The sequence below is a fragment of the Boleophthalmus pectinirostris genome, unplaced genomic scaffold, assembly GCF_026225935.1.
Source record: "Boleophthalmus pectinirostris isolate CB_2022bp ecotype Guang Dong unplaced genomic scaffold, ASM2622593v1 HiC_scaffold_21, whole genome shotgun sequence".
NCBI lineage: Eukaryota > Metazoa > Chordata > Actinopteri > Gobiiformes > Gobiidae > Boleophthalmus > Boleophthalmus pectinirostris.
In genome coordinates, this window is record NW_026571175.1 from 1,803,258 (window position 1) to 1,816,754 (window position 13,497).

Sequence of the window (13,497 nt, forward strand, 5' to 3'; positions counted from 1 at the left end):
CGGAATGCTTAAGGTCAGCGAGGAAGAACTCTGGACCGCTGCAAACTCTTTAAGTTGTTTTTTCACGTTTTTCAGACTCGTCCGATCGTCCCGAGAGACGGAGAGACTGCTCACCGACTTTTTACCGCTTCAAAACGAAAAGAGAATACAAACTTTACATGAATCGTGAGGAAAAAACGGTGTATTTGTGACTCAGCGCCGTTTCAGTTTCTTAGATTCTTTTGTCAGACTGAATATTCGGAGAAAACACAAACACAACTCTCTCTCCTCCTTTCTCTCTTTATTTATCTCTCTCTTCTTTTGCCTTCTGCCCTCCTCTCTGTGTCCTTCCTCTCTTTCTCTCTCTCTTCCCCTTTTCCTATCTCTCCCCCTCAACCTTTTTCTCTCTCTTCCTATCTCCCTTTTCTTTTTCATGTCTCTATCTCTTTTCTCTCTCTCCCTCCTCTTATTCCATCTCTCTGTCTGTCTCTCTGCCCCCTCTCTCTCACAAGTCATGCTCTCCATCCCCTCTTTCTCTCTCTCTTTCTTCCCCTTTCCCTATCTTCCTCCTTTTTTCTCTTCCTCTCTCCTCCTCAACCCTTCTCTCTCTCTCTTCCTCTCTCCCTCCTCTTTTTCACGTCTCTATCTCATTTCTCCAGCCCTCTTTCTTTCTCCTCCTGTTCCAGCCCTCTGTCTGTCTCTCTCCTCCCCTCTCTCTTACTTTTTCTCTCCCTCTCTCTCTCTCTCTCTCTCACAACCCGTCCTCTCCTTCCATCTCTTCCTCCATCCCTATTCCTCTCCCCCTCACCCCTTCTCTCTCTCTCTTCCCTTCTCGCTCTCCTCTCTCTTCGTCTTACTCTACCCACTCTCTCCCCCTCCTCTTGGCCTGGTTTAGTCCTGTTTTAGTTCTATTTTAGACCTGGTTTAGTCCTGGTTTAGACCTGGTTTAGTTCTGGTTTAGTCCTGGTTTAGACATGGTTTAGTCCTGGTTTAGTTCTGGCTTAGTTCTGGTTTAGTCCTGGTTTAGTTCTGGTTTAGTTCTGGTGTAATCCTGGTTTAGTCCTGGTTTAGACCTGGTTTAGTCCTGGTTTAATCCTGGTTTAGTTCTGGTTTAATCCTGGTTTAGTTCTGGTTTAGTCCTGGTTTAGTTCTGGTTTAGTTCTGGTTTAGTCCTGGTTTAATCCTGGTTTAGTTCTGGTTTAATCCCGGTTTAGTTCTGGTTTAGTCCTGTTTAGTTCTGGTTTAGTCCTGGTTAGTTCTGGTTTAGTCTGGTTTAGTTCTGGTTTAATCCTGGTTTAGTTTCTGGTTTAGTCCTGGTTTAGTTCTGGTTTAGTCCTGGTTTAGTCCTGGTTTAGTTCTGGTTTAGTCCTGGTTTAGTTCTGGACCACTATGGGATCTACCTGGACCACTGAGAGAATTCTATATAAGATCATTTGAGAATTAAGAATTGAGAATTGAGATTTCTGTGGAAGATCAGATTTTGAATTTTAAATACTGCTGAATTTCTCACATTGAATTTTTAACTCAAAATGAAAATTGTTTCAATTAATTTTTATTCTGAATTTTTGTTGCTGAAATGTTAATTATACTTTTTTCATTATGTTTCAAGTTCAGAATAAAAATGTCACCTTTTAAATATCCAGCACAAATATTTTCCAGTCGTTTCAAATTCAAAAATCTAAATTCAGAGCTTGGAAATTCACAGAGAAAAATTTCAACCGAGATGCCAAGACCTAAGCAACTGAACCTGTGTGAGCGACGAGGACAGAGACTGATTCCTATTGGCTGCTCTCATCTGTGGGCGGGGCTTACACTCAAGAAATCAAAGAAAGGAGGTTGTGATGAGGTGAATTCTGACCAATCAGATCGCTTTACTGCACCATTTCCTGTTTGTTTTGTTTCTAAGTTTGATCGGAGCACTTTGGGTCGATCGCTTTGAGCTTGGACCTTTGCTGTAACTTTTTATTCACTGCAAATTTGACTCTTTGAATTTTGATTGTTGAATTTGAGGGCTTGAAAATATCTGTGTTGTATATTTAAAATGTTTGGTTCTTAATCAGTTTGAAAATGTACACAAACTTTCAAAGCAAATTTCTAATCAGACGGAGACAGAACACGGTGGACTTGTTGTGAGCTCAGGAGCGTCTTGTACGATGTGTCTGTTCTGGGCACAGACGTGTTTTTCAGAGAAATCAGGCGCTTTAACGTTGGCCTCATGTGAACTTGTTCTGGTTCATTTCTCAGAGTTGGAGATAAACAGGAGACAGTCTGACGCTCTGAGACTTCCTGGAAATATTGATATTAATATTTGCTTCAAACATGTTTTTTCCAAGTAAAAAAAATAATAATAAAATTGAGAAATTCAGTGGCATTTAATAGTGGCATTAATATGATCAAATTGTCTTTCATAGATTACACAGATATAAGACCACATGGGAATAGAAAAGAAAATATGACCATTTAATACCCTTCCAGACCTCAGGGACATTTTAGTGTGTTTTTTTTTCTTAAATTTGCATTTAGAACTCCCCCTTTTACCCCAAATGAAGTGTTATACATCCTTTTTTCACTATACAAAACACACAGCAGACATGTATAAACAACTTTTTGGACATAAAAACGCTTAATTTAGGGCTTTAGCTACAAAAGTGTAAAATATCAAGTCTTAAAATAAACTAAAAATATCCATATTGCCACAAAATAAAACAAAACAAAAAAGTGCAATGGCCTCATGATTTTCCTGGTGTCAGTCATGGAAATAGCTGGTGTCAGGTTCAGGACACTGTCAGCTTTTCAGAAGGCAGTCCCTGGACGTCTTTTAAGAAAGAAGCACGAGATGGAAAAGTCCAGGTATAGGCCTCTTTATTATCAACGCAAGCAGGTTACAGGGATTCGAGTCAGTTACAGAAAATCAAGTACAAGTATCGCATCTAGACAACGTCTGACTTAGTGTAGCAGAGTAGCAGGTTTATACCTGACGGTCTTGTCAACTATTAACTTGTCTACTTAGCGCATTAGGCAAAAACACACAGCAATATTGACCCAAGCCATATAGCGATACAGTACATAATGTACACATTCTCTAGGTCAGGCATACACCTGCTGCCTGGATATCTTTTCACAGTCTAAACATGGGCCCTTACCTAAACCAACAGGCGAACAACATGTATCGACATTTAACTTTGTCATAATAAATGCATAAAAGAAATAATAAACCTTACAACACAGAGCCACATCACTTCTGCATTTCCATGGAGTTTATTACATTTGACATTTGACTGAAATAACCCTGAAAATAAAAATAGCAAGAGATACATAATTACACAGACCAAGAGTAATTTTCCATTTATTTAGAAATAAGTGCACTTAGAGCGACTTTTTCAATTGTTACAAAGACAGACGCTAAGAGCATTGACCATTTTGACTCACTACACTCACAAGTCCTGGTTTAGTCCTGGTTTAGTCCTGGTTTAGTCCTGGTTTAGTCCTGGTTTAGTCCTGGTTCCGCTACAGATGCACTTTGCTGCTTTGGATGGTTCACTCTCTGACTGTCCAATCACGGCTCTGAACCCGGTGACGTCGTACACCTGCTAAAGACCCTGGTGACACCAACTCAAAATCTGATTGGTTGAAGCAACAGTTTCATTTCTTTTGTGTTCGAGTTCCTGCAGAACGGAGTGTGAAGGCATCAGGGACACTTCTTTGACTTTGACTCTGCCTAGTAACAAGTGAAGCTGAAATGTGATTGGTCAAATGCTTTAATATGAAAATCCATGTGTGGAAGCAGCACAAGCATCAGAAAAGCTCTGAAGCGGACAGATCATTTGGAATTATTTAATAATAATATAATTAACATCAGTCTGTGATTCAGATTTTCTTAGTCCAGCACAGAAGGACTTGCAGACCCACTGTCAAAATGGATGAGCGCATGAGTTTGCCCGCAAACATTCCGATAGACTCTATTCACACTTACATCATAAACCAGGAAGACGTTTGAAAAAGAGGCGATGATGACTTCCGGTGTAGTTCCCGACACTGGGCTCGACCGACTGTGATCAAACCCACTGAAGTAAATGTGATCAGTGGTAAAACGAAGACTGCAGAAAGAAGAAAACTGGGCCTGGGAAGTTGTCATTGCATCTTTCTAAACGTCCTCCTGGTGTGTGACGTCAGCGTGAATAAAACCTATAGAGCAGTGTTTCCCAAAGACTGGCTTGTGACCCTCAGGTGGGTCAGAAGAAAGTGTCACGATCTGCATGTACCTCTGTGATAAGAGTGAGTGATTATTTTGTTCCAATATTTCTGGTTCAGTTGAATGTTGAAAAGAAAAAGAAATGTTCTACATTTAATGTCCAAATAGTCGACTTCTGGATCCTTTTATTGCTGCTTCAGTGACTGTTTTTCATTGTTTAAACTTGAGTAATACTAACTGTTCAGAAACACAATCACTTAGTCAACAATAAAATATTCTCATTAATGTTCAATAATGTTCAAATCCATCTGTATTTTGTGATTTATGAATAATGTCTATTGACTTGGGTCGTGAAGGTTTGTGATTTTTAAAAATATGGGTCCCAAGAATAAAAAAAAAAAAAAAAAAAGTTTGGGAAATACTGCCACAGGACACTCGTTTGCCAGAATTATACTCAGAAATCTGGCAAGTCCTGGCTTTTCATGGAAAAAAAAAAAAAAAAAACAATTTTCTATCTTTTATGGTTGGAGAGTTATGTGCAGTTAAATAAAACATATTCCCGGGTTTAGTGTACGATTCTGTCAGTACGATACCGTTGGTCTTGAGGAGTAACTGGGTGTGTTTACATGCACATGAGTATCCCGGTTATGATCGGATTTTTTGAGTATCCCGGTTTCTTCATAGTGCATGTAAACGGTTTCAGTATCCTGGTTATGGCAGTATCCAGGTTATTAGAAACCGGGATACTGTAGCTGGTATTTTATTCTAGTAACCGGGATACTGTGGCATGTAAACACAGTATCCCGGTTACTGCAACATAAATTTGAGTGACCATACATGAGGGAAATGACTGCGCTAAACCTGCACACGAATCTGCACTCGTACGACCTGCACACGTATGAAAAGTTAAAGGTTGTATGGAATTATATGGAATTAGCCTTGTAATTATGATGACCAAAAAAAAAAGAAAAAAGAATGAAAATCTATCAACTGTGGATGTAGTGAGGCCAGAAAAACATCAGCCAATAGAAAACAAGGCTACCTCATTTTCTATTGGCTGTTAGGTTGTTACTCCCTACGTTTCTAGTGTAACTGACTCATCGGCGTGCGGGGATTATGTGGTTTATGCAGCGGTTCTTAGAGGCTTTTTCAAACTGTAGCTTCCTCGCAGTTTGCACAAAGTTTGTTGCGATGGCGGACGAGAATCCAAGACCAGTTCGCTGCAAAAGAAAGTCAGTTTTTGAGGTCGCTGAAAGAAGAAGAAAAGGGGAAAAGGAGCAAAGACAAACTGAGGTGGTTCTTGGAGATTCCTTCCAGCGATGGCGCGAATGAAGCAGACGAAGTGTCTAAAAACTGACGCATCGGTCGCTAAATTATTTCTAGACAGGTCACTTCAACAGTAATTCTGAATGCGCACTGACTGTAAACAAGCGTGATTTCTAGAGTCAGGAGGTGGGAGGAGATGTTTCTGCTGAGGCTGTGGAGGAGGAAGGTGGTGTCACACATGCACAACATTTGAAAAAGGACTGTCGCTGTATTTATTTTCCCTTAAAAAATCCTCTGTACAACCTTTAAACATGAAACATCTCCTATACAATATACACACAGAACACATTTACTATCATCAGCCACTCCTATGTCACAGAAAAAACACACACAGACTCGTGTCCTTTAGTCCGACAGAAGCTGAACTGCATCAGCGGCACAAGGAGCAGCTGTTTTAATGAGCCATGTGGTCTTAGTTTCAGTAAAACATAAACAAATGTGACAAAGTTGAATTATATGATCCAACTGGCTGATGTGGTTATGGTTCATATGTTATAAAGCTGAGTTTATTTATGCGGAATATTTTAATAAAAAATCTACACGTTGGGTTTGATGTGTGCAGTGGATTGTGGGATACCTCACAGCTCTGTACTGCTGGTTAGAACCCACGGATCTATTAAAATAACCTCCCAAGCTTCCTGTTTGTATTTTTCCTGGTTTATTAACTTAAATTAGGTAAATTTTTACACTTGCATATTTGTAAGATTATGTCAAGAAACCGGGATACTCTATTTGATCATGTTCACGGGGATATGAGTGTCCCGGTTTCTCAGTGCACATGTAAACACAGTATCCTGAATATTGACAGAACCTGGATATGGATAATAACCGGGACACTGATGTGCATGTAAACACACTCACTGTTGGAAATCACATTCTATTGTCCAAAGAACGGGGGGGGTTTTATTCTCATTGTGGTATCGGAATCAATATTGAGTATCGAGTCTTTTCCTTAGTATCAAAATCTTTAGTGTGAAATGTGAATGTCATGGGGCCCGGTCAAGCAGAAGAACAACAAGGCCAAAAATTCAAGTTAATGCATCTGATATAAAAATGTATTGAACAGATACATATGTACTCTAGTTTATGAAACTGTTGACCTTTTTTCTGTTCCATTTTGGTTCTAAAGTTCCATATGTTTTAAACAGACCATGTATGAAACATGGAACAAAAATTATTTCCCAAATTTCAAAGACCTGCAAATCATGTCAATAAATGGATGTATTTCATCATATCTTGTGTTATTCCATCTTTGAACTGTTGATGAAGGGACATGATTTAAAAAAAAAAAAAAAAAAGTATTTAAAATGATAAGAATTTGCTTGGAAGGACTGACATATTTTATAGAAATAGTTTCCTTTCATTGAATACTTTAAGTAATATTAAAGTATTCAGAAGAAAAAAATCTGACAAATGATGTAAAATCCTGCACCTTCTACTTGTTTGAACAATTTTCCCTCCGTTACTTCTCCCTCCGTTACCATGACCTTTCTTAATAAAAAATCTCATGAGTCAAAAAGTAAGAGGTTTTTCAACCTAATCTTGTACCATATGGTAGAAAACTATATGAAGCAAATATTCAAACCAGTTTGTTAAGGATATGGAAGTGAGAACCAAGAGTTATCACTGTTTTATTGTACAAAAAGTGCTGCATATTTCATTCCCTCCTTTACAGACATGAGTTTTTAAATTTTTTTGTCAACAACTTGAAAGAATCTCACAGGTTTAACTTGACCCTGTTGGAGTGTAACTCTTTCCTACATTCTGATACTTTACTTATTTCAATAGTCCCTCTAGTTTCTGAATAAGAGACATTTGAATGTCAAAAATCTGCCCCTGTTTCCCTCCATTACCACTTGACCAGACCCCATGACAACACTGCAGTTTTATTCCATTATTATCAGAGTATTAATCCATTTACTGTACTGTGTGTGTGTGTGTGTGTCTCTCTGTGTGTGTGTGTGTGTGCTGTGATACTGAGTGGGAAAGTGTGAACGGTGTGAAAAGACGCGGCACAGTCGGAGCAGCAGTCGCCCTCTCACCACAATGTTTCATATTTGAAAAAGTGTGAGGTGATGTGTGTTTTTTGGTGCTGATGAAGACGAGGAGGAGTTGAAGTTTTGTGAGGAGGACGAGGCACAGGCGGAGCTGCGGGCCAACTCTCTCCTCCAGCTTTCGTAGTCAGCACTTTTGCCGTGGTGTTTATGGGAGGCTTTACGGAGCGTACGGGGATGTGTTTTCCAGCCCAGTGTTGCCATGGAAACAGCAGCTGGCGCCGGCTCTGTGGGATTCAAAGACAAATGGATCCAGTGAGACCAGACCAGAGACCGGACCAGAGACCGGACCAGAGACCGGACCAGAGACCAGACCAGAGACCGGACTAGACCAGAGACCGGACCAGAGACCGGACCAGAGACCAGAAACTATAGACTGGATCAGAGACCGGACCAGAGACCAGACCAGAGACCAGACCAGAGACCAGACTAGACCAGAGACCAGACCTGAGACCAGACCAGAGACCAGAAACTATAGACTGGATCAAAGACCGGACCAGAGACCAGACCAGAGACCGGACCAGAGACCGGACCAGAGACCAGACCAGAGACCGGACCAGAGACCGGACCACAGACCGGACCAGAGACCAGACCAGAGACCAGAGACCAGACCAGACCAGAGACCGGACTAGACCAGAGACCAGACCTGAGACCAGACCAGAGACCAGAAACTATAGACTGGATCAGAGACCGGACCAGAGACCGGACCAGAGACCGGACCAGAGACTGGACCAGAGACTGGACTAGACCAGAGACCAGACCAGACCAGACCAGAGACCAGACCTGAGACCAGACCTGAGACCAGACCTGAGACCAGAATCTATAGACTGGATCAGAGACTGGACCAGAGACTGGACCAGAGACTGGACTAGACCAGAGACCGGACCAGAGACCGGACCAGAGACCAGACCAGAGACCAGAAACTATAGACTGGATCAGAGACCAGACCTGAGACCAGACCAGAGACCAGACCTGAGACCAGACCTGAGACCAGACCTGAGACCAGACCAGAGACCGGACTAGACCAGAGACCAGACCTGAGACCGGACCAGAGACCAGAAACTATAGACTGGATCAGAGACCGGACCAGAGACTGGACCAGAGACTGGACCAGAGACCGGACTAGACCAGAGACCAGACCAGACCTGAGACCAGACCTGAGACCAGACCTGAGACCAGACCAGAGACCGGACCAGAGACTGGACCAGAGACCAGAAACTATAGACTGGATCAGAGACCAGACCAGAGACCAGACCTGAGACCAGACCTGAGACCAGACCTGAGACCAGACCTGAGACCAGACCTGAGATCAGACCAGAGACCGGAGAGCAGAGTTGTTCATATCTTGATAGTTTTTCAATATAAAGTGAATTAGAGCCAGAGTCAATGGAGCCAGAAGTGGCTGAACTCTGATTTGCAAACATCCCTCTTTTGTTTTATTTTATTTTTTTATTCGGTTTACTTAGCAGGGAGGGTGTGCATCAGGGATCTCCAACCTTTTTCATCTGAGCTACTTTTACTAAACAAAAATGCCAGAGAGTTACTAATTTTTTGTGGTCACAAGAAATTTCGTGAAAGTCTTAGATGAGATCCAGTTTCCTCCAAACCGTTATCTGTTTACAAAATCAGGCATTGAAATGTACATGTACAATAGTAAAAGGTATTGTAACGTGTCATTCAGAAATCCTTTGTGGAGCTACTTGGAAGAGGGTGGAGACTCCTGGTGTACATTCATGAACATTTCTGTAATTGTACCAGGAGAGAGTGTTTTTTCATCTGTAGTTCGTGGGCAGATGTAAACATGGTCACCCTAAAAACACAACACTAAGAATTATACAAGCTATTATTATTATTATTATTATTATTATTATTATTATTATTATTATTATTATTATTATTATTATTATACAGCTCTGTGGGCTGATGGGTATTTTCTCTGTTACTGCTGGGACAATCTTTATTTTGCATTTTCTGTTTTATTGTTGCTTTCTCAATCAAGTGCTTATTGTTTTCATTACTGTCCCTATTATATCTCACTCACAATGTCCCACAATGTCCCACAACATCTCACACTGTCTCACAGTGTCTCACACTGTCTCACACTGTCTCACAATGTCTCACAATGTCTCACAATGTCTCACACTGTCTCACACTGTCTCACACTGTCTCACACTGTCTCACACTGTCTCACACTGTCTCACACTGTCTCACACTGTCTCACACTGTCTCACACTGTCTCACAATGTCTCACACTGTCTCACAGTCTCACACTGTCTCACACTGTCTCACAATGTCTCACACTGTCTCACACTGTCTCACACTGTCTCACACTGTCTCACACTGTCTCACACTGTCTCACAGTGTCTCACAGTGTCTCACACTGTCTCACAACATCTCACACTGTCTCACACTGTCTCACACTGTCTCACACTGTCTCACACTGTCTCACACTGTCTCACACTGTCTCACAATGTCTCACACTGTCTCACACTGTCTCACAATGTCTCACACTGTCTCACAATGTCTCACACTGTCTCACACTGTCTCACACTGTCTCACACTGTCTCACACTGTCTCACACTGTCTCACACTGTCTCACACTGTCTCACAATGTCTCACACTGTCTCACAATGTCTCACACTGTCTCAGTCTCACACTGTCTCACAATGTCTCACACTGTCTCACACTGTCTCACACTGTCTCACACTGTCTCACAGTGTCTCACACTGTCTCACACTGTCTCACACTGTCTCACACTGTCTCACACTGTCTCACACTCACACTGTCTCACAATGTCTCACACTGTCTCACAATGTCTCACAATGTCTCACACTGTCTCACACTGTCTCACACTGTCTCACACTGTCTCACAATGTCTCACAATGTCTCACAATGTCTCACAGTGTCTCACACTGTCTCACACTGTCTCACAATGTCCCACACTGTCTCACACTGTCTCACACTGTCTCACAGTGTCTCACACTGTCTCACAATGTCCCACACTGTCTCACACTGTCTCACACTGTCTCACAGTGTCACATTTAAAGGGTCATGTTCCGGCGTTTTCTGATCTCTGCTCTACCGTCGTTTGTTCATCACAAACACGTGGACACCACATCTGTGTTTACATTCATTTATTCATTTGGATGATTTCAGAGCTGGAAGTGCAGTTCTTTACAGAGCTAAAGGGAAATGGAGCTGTTGTAAACTACTCCTTTATGACATCACAAGGTGGAACAGAGATTTTCATAATAAATAATTACTCAAACATGTGGATGAAACAAAACACAGGAGGAACAGTTTTCTATCGTCTTAAAACTCACAGGAGAAAGTTCAGTGTACAACAAGAACGATCATGTTCTGTGTGGTGTGTGTCACAGCACGAGACTATACACACAACAAGTACACAACACAGATACTACAAGTACACAACAAGTACACAACACAGATACTACAAGTACACAACAAGTACACAACAAGTACACAACACAGACACAGTACTACAAGTACACAACAAGTACACAACAAGTACACACACACATACACAAATACACAACACAGTACTACAAGTACACAACACACAACACAGTACAAGTACACAACAGTACACAACACAACACAGATACTACAAGTACACAACAAGTACACAACAAGTACACAACACAGATACTACAAGTACACAACAAGTACACAACACAGATACTACAAGTACACAACACAAGTACACAAGTACACAGATACTACAAGTATACAACAAGTACACAACACAGATACTACAAGTACACAACACAAGTACACAACACAGATACTACAAGTACACAACAAGTACACAACAAGTACACAACACAGATACTACAAGTACACAACAAGTACACAACACAGATACTACAAGTACACAACAAGTACACAACACAGATACTACAAGTACACAACAAGTACACAACAAGTACACAACACAGTACTACAAGTACACAACACAGATACTACAAGTACACAACAAGTACACAACACAGTACTACAAGTACACACACAGATACTACAAGTACACACACAGATACTACAAGTACACAACACAGATACTATGAGTATACGCACAGATACTACGAGTACACAGATACTACTAGTCCATGACACAGATACTACGAGTATACAACACAGATACTACGAGTACACAACACAGATACTACGAGTACACAACACAGATACTACGAGTACACAACACAAATACTATGAGTACTACGGGTGTAACGATATTCAAGTCTCAAGTCTCACGATACGATATCGTCACAGTCTGAATGTCAAGGTACAATATTTACTGCGATATCGTGGTAAAGCTCACGATACGGTTGGGAGGTTCACAATTAAAAATGTAACAATATCCAAATCTCTCAGTGCGATATTTTCACGATAAACATCTCATGGTACGATACTTAATGCGATATTTTGTGGGGGTGAACAGGACTGTTAATATATGACTTTTTTCTCTTAAAATGCCTCGACAAGACTTAATCTAAAGAACTAAGACTTAAGTGTTAGAACTGTTATTTCTTTATGTAGTCTGCACTGAAATGGAGCAAAGGATCATGGTCTATGTAGTTTCCTCTGTCTATTGCTGCTCCATAACTCTTAATCTAAGCAAAGAGACTTGTAATTTGATATATTGTGATGATCTAAAATATTACTGTGAGAACGTTGACGATACGATATCATGATATTTCAGTTTTTGTTAAACCCCTAACGAGTACACAACACAGATTCTATGAGTACACAACACAGATACTACGAGTACACAACACAGATACTACGAGTACACAACACAGATACTACGAGTACACAACACAGATACTACGAGTACACAACACAGATACTATGAGTACACAACACAGATACTACGAGTACACAACACAGATACTACGAGTACACAACACAGATACTACGAGTACACAACACAGATACTACGAGTACACAACACAGATACTACGAGTACACAACACAGATACTACGAGTACACAACACAGATAGTACACACATAAAACTACATTATGTCATTACTGAATAAAAACAGTACTTCTGACTCGTTTCACTTTCATCGATTCTTTTGTCAGACTGAATATTCTGAGAAAACACAAAATAAAACTCTCTCCTCTTTTCCCTCTTTCACTGTCTCTCTGCTCTTTTGTCTTATGGCCTCCTCTCTCCACCTCTCCTCTCTCTCTTCCCCTTTCTCTGTCTCCCTCCTCTTTTCCTTTTTCTCTATCTCGCTCCCTGCTCTTTTTTCATCTCTCTCTCCTTTCTCTCAGTCTTTCTACCCCCTCTCTCTCGCTCCTCACCCCCCTGTCCTTCTCTCTCTATCCCTCTCTCTCTTTCCTTCTCTCTCTATCCCTTTCCCTCCTCTCTCTCTTCTCTTCTCTAGCCCTCTGTGTTTTTCCCTCTCTCCCTCTCATTCCTCGCTCTCCTCTCGCTCCCTCTCTCTCCTTTTCTTTCTCTCCACTCTCTCTATCCCTCTCTCTCCCAGTCTCTTTTCTTTCTTTCTATCTTTCTCTCCCTCCCCCTCTCTCCTCTCTTTCTCTCCTTCTCTTTTCCTCTCTCTCTTTCTTTTCTCTCTCCTTCTCTCTCTCTCCCTCTCCTTCCCTCTCTATCTTCTCTCTCTCCCTCTCTCTTCTCTCTATCTCACTCTCTCCCTCTCCTTCCCTCTCTATCTTCTCTCTCTCCTTCTCTCTCTATTCCTCTCCTTCTCTCTCTCTCCTTCTCTCCCCATCCCTGTCTCTCTCCTTCTCCCCTCTTTCTTTCTTCTTGCTATCCCTCTCTCTCCAAGTCTCTTTTCTCTCTTTCTATCCCCCCTCTCTCTCTCGCTTTCCCTCCCCCGCCCTCCTCTCTTTCTGTCCTTCCTCTATCTCTCTCTATCTCTCTTCTCTCTTCCTCTTTCTCTTCTCTCTCTCTTCTCGT

General features: G+C 41.4%; 1 protein-coding gene across 1 annotated transcript in view; it reads left to right on the plus strand.

The window, feature by feature from the left end:
- LOC110160830 (glutamate receptor ionotropic, kainate 5-like) overlaps positions 1-13,497 on the plus strand; it is a 229,714-nt gene that overhangs the window by 33,123 nt on the left and 183,094 nt on the right. The gene's annotated exons all lie outside the window — the stretch shown is intronic.